The sequence below is a fragment of the Perissodus microlepis genome, chromosome 10 (genome assembly GCF_051167445.1).
Source record: "Perissodus microlepis isolate ML-2025 ecotype Zambia chromosome 10, ASM5116744v1, whole genome shotgun sequence".
Lineage (NCBI taxonomy): Eukaryota > Metazoa > Chordata > Actinopteri > Cichliformes > Cichlidae > Perissodus > Perissodus microlepis.
In genome coordinates this window covers 18,485,727-18,502,216 of record NC_140470.1, presented here as the reverse complement: position 1 = coordinate 18,502,216, position 16,490 = coordinate 18,485,727, and the positions used below count along the sequence as shown (strand labels likewise).

The 16,490-nt window shown below is 43.7% G+C and overlaps 1 long non-coding RNA gene across 1 annotated transcript; it reads left to right on the top strand.

The window, feature by feature from the left end:
• The first annotated feature begins 6,703 nt into the window (after positions 1 to 6,703).
• Positions 6,704 to 11,522, top strand: LOC146379250 (uncharacterized). Its single transcript, XR_014801417.1, has 2 exons — positions 6,704 to 6,939; positions 10,278 to 11,522. It is a non-coding gene; the product is annotated as an uncharacterized LOC146379250 (long non-coding RNA).
• The last annotated feature ends 4,968 nt before the right edge of the window (positions 11,523 to 16,490 follow it).

The window sequence follows — 16,490 nt, the reverse complement described above, 5'->3', positions numbered from 1 at the left end:
TCAGGGTTGATTATCTATTTCCTTTTTTTTTTTACCCAACTGTCCTTTCGTCCAATACTTCTGATTGGCCCAACAAACTTCCCCCTAACTACTTTGTAGTAATTTATATGAATGTAATGCACTCTCTTCTCTCTCACGCCTTCTACTGATAGCTTCCATGTGAACTTGCAAGCTGCATGATGGGGAAATGTGAAGAGAAGGCGTAATGTGGAACAGCCAAAGCAAATATACATGAAGATGGGGCTCTGTGTGCGCGCGCGTGCACGTGTGTGTGTGTGTGTGTGTGTGGGGGGGGGGGTGGCAGTCATCTGCATATGAGGTAGTATGTGTACAGTTTAAGCAGAGATCATCTGTGTGGTTGATGCTAGAGTAAACAGCTTCATTTCCCTAGCAACACCAAATTAAAGGGCCAGAGTCTCTTGTCCTTCTTAGAGTCTCCCACACATTTTTTTTAATCCAGAGGCAAACTAAACTTTATTTTCTGTAACTATTCCTCCCTAATGTCACTAAATTATTTATCCAAGGTGTCTGGCTCACCTTTTTGGCATAGTAATCAGGAATGTGGCCTCTTATATGTGTCAAATTAAAAGAAGTTACTTCTGTCAAATAGCCACTTAAGTTTAAACCCAAATCCAAAAGCAATCATACGGCTGTTTGAGAAAATCTAACTTGTAAGAAATCAGAAACATTTTTTTAACACAGTGATCTGCACACACTTCATTTTTCAGATTTACATTGTGGTTTTCTATTAGCAAAAGGATTTTCCTACACTGTCATGGCGCTGTCTTATTTTCTTTGTGCTGATCACGACAAGGCGGTGCACTGTTGCCTCACAGCGAGGGGGCTCGAACCTTCAGGTCGGCTGGCCTTCTCTCTTCCACACTCGACATGCTTGTCAGGTGTAAGTGTGATTCCAAATTGGCCGAAGGCGTGAATATGAGAGTGTGTGGTTTCCTCTCTGTGTGTTAGCCCTGTGACTGACTGCCAACATGTCCATGGTGTAGCCTGGATTTGATTGGCAACTAGTAAAATGGTTGGACTGAATGCTTTTATTAACAAGGCATATTTCTAATCGATCAGTAATTTGATCTTATTTTCCTCTCACTCTTCTCAGTGAGTCTATATTTTTCATTTTTCATTACAATGATTCATATGTGGTATCGAATGGTGTGTAAATGCAGAATACAGTTGTGATGTAATGCTGGCAATGTCTCTTGATGAAGCGCTGGCACACCAGGGGTTGTAGAGTGTTTCGTGTCTGCAGTGGAAAGATGTGAGAGAGGGTGGGGGCTGCCGGAAGTGGTGGGTGTGTGTCTCCCTGTGTGTGTGTGTGTGTGTGTGTGTATGAGTCTGTAAGTGTGGGTGCCTGCGTGCCCGTCGTGTATGTGTATGCGTGCAGAGTTCTGATTGTCGGTGCTGCACCACGGTGCAGGTGGAGCAATGCAGGATGACAAGAGACACGGAAGGACAGAGAGAGAGAGGGAGGCAGGGAGGTTGTGAGGGAGGCAGACAAGAGAAAGAGGGAAAGAGGTGAGGATGCATGATGCAGGAGGAGAGGAGAGAACAGGAGGAGGAAAGACCATGAATACAGATGAGAAAAGCGGGGGAAGCTGGGAGCTTTTGCAGGTGAATTTCTGACACCGGGGAGTTTCTCCGACCCAATCAAGTGTCGATCTTTTCTGCCCTCCCAATCTAATTTTTTTCCCTCTCCCTCTCATTTCTGCCTCTCTCTTTCTCTGGCCTCCCCCCACTGGGACACTGGAAGGTGGGAGGAGATGACTTTTTAGAGATGACTGGAGTGCAGAGGGAGGAGGGACAGATGGGGGAATACGCTCGCTGGAAGTAGAACAGTGTGTGGAGCAGAATTAAAATGCCGGGACTGGGGTCCAAATAAAAGAGAATAAAAATGGCTGGAGGATGAAAGTGAGGCAACTGCAATGGGACCCACATCTCGAGTAGTGAGAGAAACAGAAATGAAAGGAGCAATGTGTAGGAGAGACAGACAGGAAAACTCAGAGTAAGACAGACTGGGGGCCAGAGGCTTGTGTGACGCATATTTGCTGGCACTAGATGTTTGGAGACTATCCATTTCAACTGTTTTTTTAATGTATAATTCACAAAAAGAAATAGAAGGAGTGACAGGGGAGTGATGAGCGAACAGACAATATGAGTACATGGAGTGATGTGTCAACAGAGCAGCCAAACAGAAGACAGTGAATTTTAAACAAAGAGATAGGAGGTAGAGTGTGACAAAGGCTGAAGCAGGGAAAGCTCACTGACTGCGTTTCACAACCTTATACGATCAAAGCTGTATTAAAAATATTAATCACATTTCATACCTCAAAGAACAATACTTCTTAATTTCTTATTGCACACTGTGTCTGTGTTAGCCTGACCCAGTTCTTCGCTGAAGTTGGGTGAAACGGTCAAGCCCTAAATTATATTAGTGACCAAACTTTGGCTTCAGATCAAAACTATGTGTCTGATTTCTTGTGTTCTTCTCTTGTTCTTGTGGAAATGTGGTTGGGATTGCTGTAGGTTCTGTGTATCTGATTGATGTTTGGCTCCAGATGCACATTCCACTGTCACAGAGCACCACTTGTAGCTGTCTGCACGGGAACAATGGTCTACAGGTAAACATAACAAATGGAAATTGATTGTGCAGCATGACTTTGTAATGACTGACCCACCTCAGTGATTGTTAACAAATAAAATCTAGGAAATCTCTTTTTGGATCTGATTTTCAGACACATGGAAAATCCTGCGTTGCTTTTACTAAACAATGCATGTCAGGCAGACATGACATGTGGTCAGTCTGTAAGCTTCCAACATATGGAATCATATGCCAGCTGAAATAGTCCCTGTGATCCACGCATTAAATTCCAGTCATCTCCACGCTTAACTCGTGCAAACAGACGTGCTCACTCCAGCACCGGCACTCCCCTTCGACACACCCGTGTGCGCACAAATGGCTGCCTACACATACGCACAGCTGGCACTGCACATTAATTACATTCAGCATATGACTTTGGCGTAATGGTGGGAAGTTTTTGCGTGTGTCACTGTCAGAGTTGCAGCTGATGAAAAGAGATGGCATACGACTTTGGGAGCTCATCGCCTCAGGGCACGGGTTGCCCCGCACGCTTTTGGCACATGAGACCTAATCCTGGGAACGACCTTGCTGATGCCGATGCCATTACGGGGTTAGTTGATTTTGCCTGGGCCATTTTAATCGACTGCACATTACTTCCTATGATTCACGCAACATTTAAAACTGAAAAAGAAAATGCACATTTTTCAAAGTTTCTGAGTAGGAATGGGTTCACACTGTGTGTCACTGCTTAGGTGAACGCGCATTTGTGCGAGAGTGGGTGGATGTGGAGTTGCCACTGTGTGCGAGTGTGGCTTTGTGATCTCACAAATCTTGTAGGCAAGAAGATGTGGGGGCGAGAGGGGTTTCACTAATAAACACCCACTCCTTCCAAAACCTCCATCTCACTCTGACACACACACACACATACACCCACCACACCGCTACAAACACCCTCCTCCTCCTCCCCAGCTTTCCTTTGACAGAATCCTCATTACAGGCACGTTTGGCAGCACCGAGTCTTCCTCTCTCTCTCTGTCTCTCTCTCTTCTCTTCTCCTCTCCCTCCCCATCTCCATCTCTGCACTCCCTCTCTGTCGTTTTCATTTGCTCTTTCTCTCTTGCCCTGCTCATTGCGTTCGAGCCAGCTTGGCAATCAAAGGGAGAGAAAACACAAATGAGAGCGAAGGGGGCTTGAGGGGGGGGGGGGGGGGTTGAGTGAGGATGCTCACTGGGATTTCAGTATGAGTCAGAATGGGAGAAGGGGAGGTGGGAAGGCAAGGTAGGCGGTTGTGAGGAGAGAGAAGGAGAGTAAGGGAGGGATAGAAGAAGGTCTTTCTTTTTTTTAAATTTCTTTTTCTCTTATCTGTCTGTGTTCTCTGTTTGGAATACAGATGAGGAGATAGAAAGACAGCCAACAACTGGGCATGACAAACAGATGAGAGATTTGAGCAGGAAATGATCTGCATTCCGATTTGTGATCAAGTTTGGAGATAAGAGCGAGCTGCCTCTGCACTGATCGCTTGATGATAGATCCAGAAGCGTCTGATAGGAATTTATAGCATGTAGAAGATGAATATATCATCCGGAGCACAATTTGAAATCATCTGGATATCATTTTTAAATGGTGAAAAGATAAGAAAGATATCATGATGCAACTGATGTGTGTGCGTGTGTGCGTGTTTGTGAGGCATCATAATAAGAAGGAGTGCAAGATTAAGGAAGGAAATTAGTGGGGAATTACTTCATTCATACTTTTTCAATTATTCACCCTCCCCATCTGACTCCCACTGTTCGCATATTCATGTGGGGTGTAGTAGAGGAAATTGGATTGTGTATGCCTGTGTACACACACTTGCCCAGAACTTACCCTCTACCACACGTCAGTGTGCATACGAAGCAATGATAGGCTGCAGTCGGTGGAGATGCTATAGTTCTGAGGCCCAGGGGCTGAAAGTTTTCCTCTCCTCCTCTTTTGGCGTAATTTCTCAGCCACACTTTCTCTGAAAGAGGAAGTAAAAAGTCGAGACCTAAAATGAAACGTAATCACAGAGGGAATAAAATGACTCCCGATGTTAAAGTGTTGATCTGGCTCACGTGGGTGTATTGTTGTCCTGATTTCTTAGCTTGCTGCAAGAAGTCCCCTCCCCCTATCAGTACTGTGTTAATTATATCTCTCGGTGGGCTACTCTTTTTAAAATAAGGAGCGAGTGGTCAATATTCATAGTCATACTGTGTCATAGATCTCCTTGATCCAGGAAACACCACGCAGAACTGATCACATTTCACAAAGTCTGTAAAAATATGTTCAAATTCAAAGCAGGTTGTTAATCTTAAAATTACTAGAAACATTCCACTTAAGCGGGTAATCAAATAAAACAATATGTGATTAAATCAACCCTCAAATGGTTAGAACTTTCTAAAGTTAGCTGAAGTTTTGTCATAAGTTCCAAACAGGAAGCAGTGTAGGTAAGAGAGGTGGCTGACCGTGCAACAAAGGTCTGGAGTTGGAATGAATGGAAGGAACGTCATGGTTTCATAAGCCCTACATTACCTTGGTTGACCCTGGTATAAGGTGTAGGCTGATAGAAAGCAGAGGCTCTGGTCCCTGACACATGGATGTAACCCTTCCTGTTCAAAGATGCTCTCTGGATTGGAATAGAAATGAACTCACTCATATTTAACCAGCCACCCATTGACACCTGGCCAAGAAAATGTACACCTCTATTACCACTGCATCTCTGTGTTTTGTATCACGTCTTTGTGACTTTTTTAAGGGTCTGTACATTTCCTTTTAGAGTGTTTAATTTTCTTTGTTGTTGTTGTTGTTGTTGTTTTAAATTTTTTATTTTAAATTCATTCCTGTGAGAAAGTATAGGGCTTTGAAACGGAAAAAAAGTTTATTCCCAGAGTGTGTGGGCTACCTTTAAAACAATCTTGCTTTGATTTGGACATTAAAAGGGAAAGGTGAATTGCAATTTAAGGAGACTTTTTCTTTTGAAATCCACATTTCCTAATAGGGAAATTATCCCTGCTTCATAGGCGGAGGCTGTGTGGAGGTGGGAAGTGGGTTGTACACAGGTCACAAGCCACACCTGGCCCCTCCTAAAGGCATGCGGGGACATCGAGTTTTCTCTCAACTTCTTTTTGTGGCGTGACTCCGTTTTTTCCTCCACCACAGCTTTACACGAGTCTCTCACTTTACACGCCTACGTATGTCTGACACACTTCTTTACGCACGAGGGTCTCCCCCAAATCTCCCTAAATATGTGAGTGGAATAAAATCGGGCTGAGATTACGCACGACTCTTGTGACATCTCTCGTGAGGCTTTAACAGATATGTGGAGTCAGGATTATCTACACCTTAAAACAATTAAAATAAAATTCAATGAATAAAACAAGTCGGTGCTCTGCGCCAAACGTTTTCGTTGTAATTTTAAGCAGGCAGCCGCAGTGATTCACCGCCAAATCTACACATCACGATCTGCTCGTGGCGGCGAGCAACTGGTGAACACATTTTCATCCATAACTTCCAGCCTTTACATGCTTGTGTTCTGGTAAGTCTCTTTACATATTCACATGCTCGGTCGAGAGAGGCTGGAAATGCGGGTTGATTTGAAATGGTACAAATAACATTTTCTCAAACGAGCCACCTGACATTAACGCTGAATCCCCCGACGGGAGCAATTACGGCACATTTTTGCGAGTCTTCCTGGTAAAAATAAATAGACATTTAGATCAAATGCCTCCTTTGCGAAATGTTACAAAGCAATTATGTAATGAATCGCTTATTCATTCACAAATGGAAATAGATTTTGAAGTCACTGAGTACCTCCGAGCCCCCCCTGAGATTTCTTTTAAACATTTATTTATTTATTTTTCAATATTTGAGATAATCTTAGACCGGAGCACGCATGCACAACAAACGTACTATTTTCACTCTCTCATTTTAAAAGACCTGCACAGTGATTCAGGCTATACTTTTCCTCCCCTTTATAAATAGCTGCACTCCGCTCAATGACGTGGGATACGCACGTACATGTGTAGGTGAATCTTTGAATGAGCGCTCCCTCTCCCCTCTCCTCCCTCTCTCCCCTCCTCCCTCCTCCGTGCCTTCTACTAGTTACTACGGGATCTCTATAAAAAGCCTAAGGTTGATGGGAGAGCCCGGTCTATGGAAAGCGACTCTGGAGAAGAGGGACGGCAGAGTCTGTGCGCGAAGACAGCATGGCACAGATTTGCGCTGACAGTCTTGTGGTGATGAAGACAGCGAGTTCAGAGAGAGAGAGAGGGGGGACAGAGATATTTCCACAGCCAAGTGCCGCAGACACTCAGGGAGCTTTGAATAAGGTAAGTTTAATTATTATGATTATTATTATTATTTTTTAGGGTTGTTCGTTTTTTGTGTTACTTTAAAAGAAATACATAAGAATTGTGCAGCAGGCTAAATGTAGGGAGACAGTATAACTGACGAGCCATCCTTTTAAGAAACTCAGAAGTCTGCGCTTGACAGCAGTCTCATCTTTACTTGGAAGTTGCTGCAGTGTGACTCATTTTCACTCCCATGTGGGCAGCACTCAGCCTGCAACCTGGGAAAAAGGGAGAATCACTGATATCTAGAAAATCAAATCTACAGACAGAAAAAAAATCGCTCACTAAGTACCTCCTTGCCGTCTTGTGCGGTCTCGAGGCGCATTTTAAAGACACGTACCACCGTTCACTGCCGGTGATTAACGTTCACCTGCCATCCAGGTCACATCAGGTATCTGATCAAACAGAGAGGTGCTGGTTAGGCTGCTTCTAAGGCAGCTCCGGGTCCTCTGTAGCCTGCCCGGCTCTCTGTCCAACAAAGATGTGCAAATCCCACTGTGCAATGTACACTGACACAAAAGCGCGCACACTCTCTTGTGCTTCAGTGTGTGTGTGAGTGCGTGTGTGTAGCTGCGCAGTTGGTTATAGCTGCGTGTGGGATAAAGGGGAGTGTGGCTGTGGGGGAGTGCTCCTCACCCAGCCCCCACCTCATCTACAATCTCGGGAGCGCGTGGCACCGGGAGGTTTCCGGTGGTAGTGATGACATTATAGCCATCACTTTCTTCCGGTGTGGCGTTGCAGTCCTCGCCTCCCCCCCCCCCTCACATCTTTCGCCCCTCCTTGCACTTCCGGTCGGCGTTTCCCTTATCTTTGTTTTTTTGTCCCCCCCCCAGTCCCAGTACTGTGACGTAGTCAGTCAGTGAAGTCACCCCTGCGTCATTCTTGCGCACTTTGCAGATGATACGCAGTCACCTACTATAACCCTTTTATAGGCATTGCGCTCACGCGCGCACGCGCACACCGCAGTGTGTGATCCTCTGGTGTGCAGCTGTGAATGCGCAATGTGAGAGGCTCGTGCACGGAGAACACGAGCGAGGAGTGGGTGGAGCGAGTCAATGAAGCCTCTTGTTCATTCACAAGTCTTTGTCCCCGGGCTCCTGTAGGACTTGGAGCGGAGGGTTTTTTGTGTTAGGAAGGCAAAGCTAGCCGAGATCACGTACTAATCTATCACACTGGAAGACTTAGTGACGTGCATTACATGAATGAAAGCCGTGAACGATATTATTCATCATGGCCAGAGTTGTGCGGGCCATAAACTGTAAGAGTGTGACGCTTAGACTCGGTAACCGTAGAGATGAGTCTATATTTAATGTAGGCTTTCTATATTAAAAACAAATATAATAGTGAAGATCCAAAGTCCAGCTTCAAGATGATTCCGAGATGGTCCCGCACCCTCAGCCCACACGGTCTCCGCGGTTTCTCCCCAGCGCCATGGAAACCAAGCCAGACTGAAGCACTGCCCACGCGCTCTGATAAGCCAGGTGGCAGAATGGGACGAGAGCCGATTGGTGCGCTCGCGATGGGACGTCATACGCCCGTACCCTTAGACTAGTCGAGCACTGAGGCACGTGACAGGACTCGTCACCTGGCCGTTTATTAAAGAAATTAGAGCGGGGACCTGGGAGGTTGTGGAAAAGAGCGCGCTGCAGCGCGAGGCAAACGTGTAGAGTTGTTTTTTATGGTTTTAAATCAGGATCATAATGTAAGAAACTATTTAAACGCTAAAAAAACAAGAAGAAAGATGCTTAACAAACAGCTGGAAGAAAACTAGACCTTAGCGATGCCTTTCAGATGAAAGGTGACGTCCTGTTCAGCACCGCGGACAGCACGGAGCCACGACGCGGCTGTGTCGCTGTCCCAGCGTCGTAGTGCTGAAAAAAGAAGTAGTGGTGGGGGGGGAATAGAAAGATGGAGATATAAAGGAAGCTGATGCAGAGATAGTTTGCTTATGGGGAAAAAACTCATTTAAAAAAAGGTTTTTGATGTGTCATTATTATGAGCTGATAAGGAAGTGTTACACAGTTAGTAGTCTTGTGTTAGCCCTCCTTAGTATACAGTGCTATGATTGCATAACTCTGAAACGTCCCATGTGATTGGGCAGTGACTCACCAGCTAAGTCTCATAATCATCACTTCTAATCAGGTACATCTTCATTTTCCAGGTCGAAAGCACAGCAGCTTAAAGATGTTGAGGGTGAGAAAGGAGGTTTTTTTTTTTTTTAGTCTTCTGTGATTAATTGCTCGCTTGTTAATATGCTAAATCTTTCAGTCTGCAGTAAAAACCTATCTAGGGATGGTTAAAGAAGCCAAGGGCATTTACAGTATGATCCCAATAGTGGTTCAAGTCTTGGTGTCGCCTACACTGCTGGAGGAGACTCCTAAATATGTCCAGAGCTCCTCTGAGACAGCTTATTATGTGAACACCAGTTTATTAGACATCCCCAATGTCTGGTGTCGCTCTGCCTCCCTCCCTCTCTGCTCTCTCACTTGCACTTTCATAGGTACAAACAATAACTAGGTCAGAGACAGGAAAACAGTGGGTGGAGGATGAATAATACCAACCCTTCTCAGGTTGTTTTTTTTTTTTTTTTTTTTTTAAATAAATGTTTATACAGTGTTGAATGTGTTTATATAAAAAGATGAACTGGATGACTCATTTTAAACAAAATTTGACTTACAGTTTTTTGTTTTGCTCTAGGGATTTATTGGCTTAGGAGATTAACTGATTGCCTCTTGGGTTAGGTGATCTTTTTTGTAACTAGGATGCTTGTAGAAACTGTTTAAACCTTATATAAGTGAATGAAACATATATAGAAACTATACTGGTGTTGAAGTGTAGACGCGAATTACAGCAGCTTCCTTAAAAAAATGTATCACCACAACCCTTCACTTGTTCTTTCTCACCCGCAGCAGAATTATATGCCTAAGTAATTAAGGGAGTAAATCAGCCAGAGTACTGCAGACTTCCACTTGTGAACGTTGTAATGGGTGTTTCAGAATTTACATTTTCCCAGTTAATTTTGCACAGAAGCAAAAGCTAATTTCGTCTCACCTGACGTTTAAACAGTTGCGTTGTATGCAAAGATGGTGCTACATTGGGAAACCTGAAGCCCAAACAGCAGCAATGACCACTAAGATGGTTAAAGCAGCAAAAATGAATCGTTTTGCATACTCGTTCTAGTCTTTCTGTATCATCTATTTAGGCTACTGGGATTCCCCAGGTCAACAAAGACTGTACCAATGATCGGCCTTTTGGGAAATGTGTCAAGTTTTACTGCTGTAATTACACTCACACCTCTCCTCTTTTTGCTGATGCAGGTTTTTCCATGAGGGGATTGTTTGTCCTTCTCACCATCTCTTCCCTGTCCTGTTGCCAGAGCATCAGCACCTTGGCTTTAGACTGCTTACTGCTTATACAGTATCAAAGTACAGTAACAGTCTACAGTCATGGCTACTGAAGCCTGGCAATGCATCAAACACCACAGTGAAGGCAACATGAACACCCAGTGAAAAAGAAAAAGATATTATCCCATTCTTTTTTAAATGGCTGTTGTGATGGCAGGAGTTCACTCTGCTAGAGATCCCCCCCCCCACACACACACACAAAACACCCACCCGCTCAGAGAGGAAACCTGTGTGGGCTTGCATTGGGGGAGACCTACACAATGTAAGCACGTAGCATTCACACTCAAGCCAATGAGACCTTGCAGGTTTCCTGTTACCATGCCAACTCCAGTTCCTCCTCCACCCTGCTGTCTCCATGGCGACCGTGGCTTTAGATTGTTACTCTAGCAACAGCACCATGGTAACAGTCTACAGCCATGGTCGTTAGGGGCAGGTGTCATCAGGAAAGAGAGAGGTTGCAGCTCATGGTGAACTTCACAGTTAAGGTGTCTCGTGCAGTTGGTGAGATGTCACTTATTTGTTCAGGTGAAAAGATGCCAGTTTAATGTATTCATGTCTGTGAATACTGAGGAATGACTCATGCCATTCATTGCTTATGGTGTTTTGACTTTATTTAATAATGTGTTTTGCTTGCTACACCCAACACCTTCACGATAAGTTAAGCTGCGACACGTGTAGACACACGCTGCCTTCCTTTTTAACTTCATTACACATAGGATGCTTCTTTTGATCAGTGAGTACAGTGATGAATGCACAGAGCACATGCTGAACGGATGAGTCAGCCAGCTCCAACACCTGCTCTGCTCTCTGTTTATCAGACAAGAGCAGCTTCACTTCAAAGCAGCACAGCCAAGAATTCCCTGTGGGCAGCGCTATAACCTGCAGGCACATACAAACACACACTGGGTCCTAACAGGTGGGCTAACCCACACGCACGCATGCACACACACATGTTTGGTATGCTTACAACAAACACATCACACTCATAAAGACTGCACTCCAACTTAGGCTACTCTACTTCAAACATTACTCGGTAATATTTAGAGTTATACTGCCCTCTAGAGGCTTGAATTTGCCAAGGTCATCTGCTTAACACATTTTTTTTCCCAGACTCAAAAGTTCTGCAGCAAATGAAATATAAATAAAAGCTTTATCCCAGTGGTGTGTGGATACTTGCGAAATTATCTGCCTTTCAATGCGATAATGTGTTAGCTTTTCCTACTTTGTAACCAAAAAAGTGGATGCTGATGAAGATAATCAAAACAAGACTAATGTTTTTATAAACCTCCAGATTCCTCCATGACAGTAAGATATATTTCTCATATTATTTGTGCACTGCAGCTGCCCAAACCCTTAGACAATGAAGATAGTTATATTTAAGTTTCTAAAAAAAGAGAAAAAAAAACTTTAAACAGAGTGATTCGGGATACAAGTGAGCACACAGAGCATAAATCCTATGTAAACCATATCAGCCTTTATAGATTAGATCAAATAAACACAAGTTAAAAAGAAATCTTATTTTCATTTAAAAATGCTCTTTATTGAAAAGGAGGCCGATGAGGCACATAAGGGTCATTACTAAAGACATTTCAAAGAAGTTTGCAGAGAAAACACTACAGGAATCACATTTTTGCATTGCGTCACTCCAGCTGGAACCTGATGTTTTCAAATATTTGTTGTTCACTGATTTGCCAAAGGAAAATAGAAGGAAAGGGAACAAGGACAAGAAAAAAAAGATCAGTTGTTTATCCTCTACCTCCCTGCACCGTAAAAGCTCATGTGCTGAGAGTTAAAGAACAGCACATAAACTCTTACTGTTAAGGGCTGAGAAGTCGCTGCAGGTCAAACTACATAAAAGGGAACATACCACAGCTTGCTTTGGGGGTGACTGGTTGGGGTTGTAGCTGTAGCCCATCCTAAGTTGGCACTGGGCAAGAGGTGGAGTACATCTTGGACAGGCTACTGAATCAGGGCTAAAACAGAGAGACATTCACACTCACATGCACATTCCGCAAATGAATCCAATATAAAACAAAAGAAAACAAACAAAAATAAATGCAGGACATCTTGCTGGTATGTAAGTATACCAACGGAGAACAACAAGGCGCAGTCTTCAAGTGACAGTGTTCAAGTGTTTATTCTTCAAGCATATTTCTACAAAAACAGATCAGCATGTGTCTACTCTAAGTCATTCTACTTATTCTGAATTGAGTACCACTCACGTGTGGTCTTCTAATATGCAAATCATAGGCATGAGGAGCAAACGAAGCTTTACACTGCACAGAGAAAGTAGGCCAATCAGGAGGTTTGAACCTTCTTGCTGTGAGGTGATGCTGCTAACCAATGCACCCCTATTTGTACGAGCAAATGATAAAAACTTCTATTCCCACTTATTCCTACTAACAGTCTTAGGCCCTGTTTTCTTTTACACTTTCAGTCTAATGCAATCATCAAACTTTGTTGTTCTTGCTGTTGTTATTCCTCTGCACATATCATCTTGGTCTTGATGACCACTTTTACGCTCCACGCCTCTTCATAACTGTGCATAACGGCGCAACAGAGTTGACTTATAAAAAAAAAAAAAAGTGAAAACATGCCTCTTGCTCTCCTTCTGTGTGTGTCTATCTTAAACTGACTCCACCACAGTCCTGCCTCATGGCCATGATGACTAATATTTACCCCAGTAGTGTCAGTTAGGCACCTATAAGGACAGCCAAACCACAGCTGTCCACGCCAGGCCCCAGCCACAGCCTCTAAAGCAGCACAGTAAAGCAGACAAGCAGACAAATGCCTGCAGATGACATCATACATCAAATGACCGCTGCCCTAACTCAAGAAAGCCTCGTCCGTGTCCTCAGTTCACCTCTGTACCTCCTTCTGCCAAAAAAAAGGAAAAAAAAAAGAACATTAGCACATCCTGTGATCATATTTACATCTGGTATTACAGTTACAGAGTCAACCAGACAGGCTCACACTGAACAGGTTAAGCAGTCACAGGAAATCCCACCTGGGACTAACTGTTTTTCAAGGTGCGAGGATCATCCAGCCATTATTCAAAGAAATAATAATAATGTGCAGTAAAGTTGTCACAGTTCTGGGCGCATGACTGGAAGCAGACAGGCAACCAAGCAGCCGCTGGCCCCAGCGAAAGTACACTTTCATCCACACAAACAAGAAAACCACAAAGTAAGGGAAAACCAGAAGTATGCAGTGTGAAACCAAGGAATAACAAATGACCAAATCACACACTTATGAACATGCACGTGCACTCCCAGACGTAAACACCCGCTGTGCGTTGTTTGGGCCTCGGAATCACACGACGCAGATTTCGTCACTGTGCGCTTTCATGTCGTTAACGGACAACAATTGAGTGGCAGCTTTCTGTTCTTTAAATAGCAATTCAACTGACAACTCTAAATATACTCCCTCTGTTCCCTCTTTAATATGTCAGCACACGTGACAGGCATCAAGCACACCACTTCTCACATCACAAGGGTCCCTATATTGAAATAAAGTATAGTAAGCGTGTATGTTTTATATGTATACTAGATCTTTTAAGATTTGCATGTTTCATGCTTTGATTTTCCTATAAAGGTATCACCTTTCACTTTTCTCCTGTACAATATGATCTCAAATAAACATTCCCATGAATGAGAAAACCGCAAAAGGATCCACTTTCATGAGTAAATAAAAATAAAATATAAATATTTAGTTGCATTCAAGAAAGCTGGAAGTTTTCTTCTATTTCTTGTTCACAACAAACAAGAAAATGGACACACGCCATATCTCTGGAACACATCCAGTGTTATATCACCCCGTTCTGCACTAACATACCAATGTAACTGTGCAAACACACATGTAACCGCATGCAGACATGCATATATTTATAAGAACTATATTTATAATAATTCAACATCAGATTTGATTTTCGCAGAGGAGTGAAAAAGTTAAAAATCCAAACTCTTCACAAATCCCTCTGTCTTCAGCATCTTCTCATTGTTGGGATCAGAGCAACTGAGATTATAAAGATGATGAAAACAAAACAGATGGTGAATGGCTGCCAAAAGAAGGGGAAAAAAGATGTAAATCCAAAAGTTGTAAGCCAGATAATAAAATCTCAAGTCCTCAGCTGAGTGTCTAGTAATCACAGGTTATTCCACGCAGAGCTGTCAGCGGTGGAGGCTGTAATAACAAGGCAGAGTTGGTCAACTTTGTCAGTCTCTGGATGAGCATGGGCCATGGGATGACCAGGCTCTTTGGAGTTTAAGTACAAGTCTTATATAGGGGCCACTGTCCCGCCCCTTCTTCCGTCTCCCATAACAACAAACGCTCCATAATCAAAATAGAGCCCCATCTGTGCTATGACACACCCCTGTGCCCCCTGCTCCATTCCCCCAGCCTCCGCCGAGGGAAAGAGGGAAAAAGTGATACTTAAGTTGTGGCAACCCCCCCCCCCCCCCCCCCCCCTCAAAAAACAAAAAGCCTTGAATATACCCTTACTCTCCCTTTTTAACCGCAGTGGCCAGAGTGGGGCCGAGTAAGAGAGGGAGATGAGGAGGCAGAGAGTGTGGATGGCTCCACCCTCGTGCGTCTCTGTCTCTCATTCCATTATTTCCCGGTTGTTGTGCAACAGGGGGAATGGATTCCTGAGACGAGAGTCACGGCTCTGTTGTAAAACTTACTGGCAAGAGTGACCCTCTGTGTTTTTCTTTTACTGTTTCCTTTGCTCACTCACTCTCTCCGTTCATCTCTACTTGTTATCAAAACCATGTGTGTGTGTGCTGTGAGGTCTTGGAGGGACACAGGGGCCACAGGGGAGCACGGGAGAATGAATATGAGGACTACAGTGGTGAAAGGAGCCGTGTGAGAGGCTGTAAGAGATCATCAGATGCTTGATGGAGGTGGTTTGTTGTAAACACAAGGCTGATTGATTAAGAGAGTCAGAGTGGGGTTTTTCTTTATGAGAAGAAGCCGAGGCTAAAGATAAGTTAAGCAGTTTTAAAGTGGAATTTAATCTCAATGAGGCAATTCAGCACTTACATGAGCCCACGGTTGCCTGGTGTTTTGGGCTGAGAGGAGATTTCCGAGACATCCAGACAAACAAAACTATTTTTGTCCATGTCATAAATGTAACAGACACGGCGATAGGGTATGTTGCACCCAATGCCGATGACATACAGGATGTGTACGGGAGGAGGATGTTGACGAGGTTTCGAAGCGAGGAAGAGTCTGGTGGGAGATGAAAGAAAAGGGAAAGGAAGGGGGCGAGAGAGAGCAAGAGAGGTAGAGAGGAGAGAGCGCACATCTGGAAACAATTGAACGAGCACAGCCTGACATGCACATGCTTCTGCTATAAAAGAACAACATGTCCTTGTCCTACACATTTCCCTGTGCGCATAAACCTGTCTGCACGACACCTTCATGCACCCCGGAAAATCTGAAACAACTAAACCGATCACTAAGCTACATCCTCTCCGGATGATTTCTTGTTAATTCCTTCACAGATGTATAGCGTTAATTAAAAGTGGGAGTAAAGCACTGTCCAGTTCACCGTGGATCATTCTTAGCACAAAGGTCTTTTTGTAAGAGGGAGCTTTCATTGTGACACAGCCGCCTCGATGCAACACAAAAGGGAAGAATTTGTGCAAAGCTCTTATGCAAAATATTTCCCAAACATATTAAACTGAGGTTTCTGCTGTCACGCTGATATAAAATTCCTGTCATAACTTTCCAGAATCATGGCGGAGTGTACCCAGATCCTAAAAATGTCAGCCCTCTTTTGGTGTAGTGTTGGTTTTAAAATAGTTGTAGAAGAGGAAAAATTGTTGTAGAAGTTATTCTTGAATTTACAGGCGTAAAAAAAAAAAAAAGTATATCAACATTAGTGTATAGTGTGAAATTTATAACGTTCCTTACTTCCCTTTATATGCTCTTAATATAGCCCATTAAATGTTAACATAAAGGCCTTAGTGATCATCAAAGTGATTTTTGTGTCACCTCAGTGTGTGGAATATCCCTGCTGATTGCAGCATCTGCAGAGGACTGACATCTGAGGGTTTGGCAACTTTCATCAAATTCTATACCTGCAGCTTACATATAGTCATGTGCATCAAACCTGCTTCTATA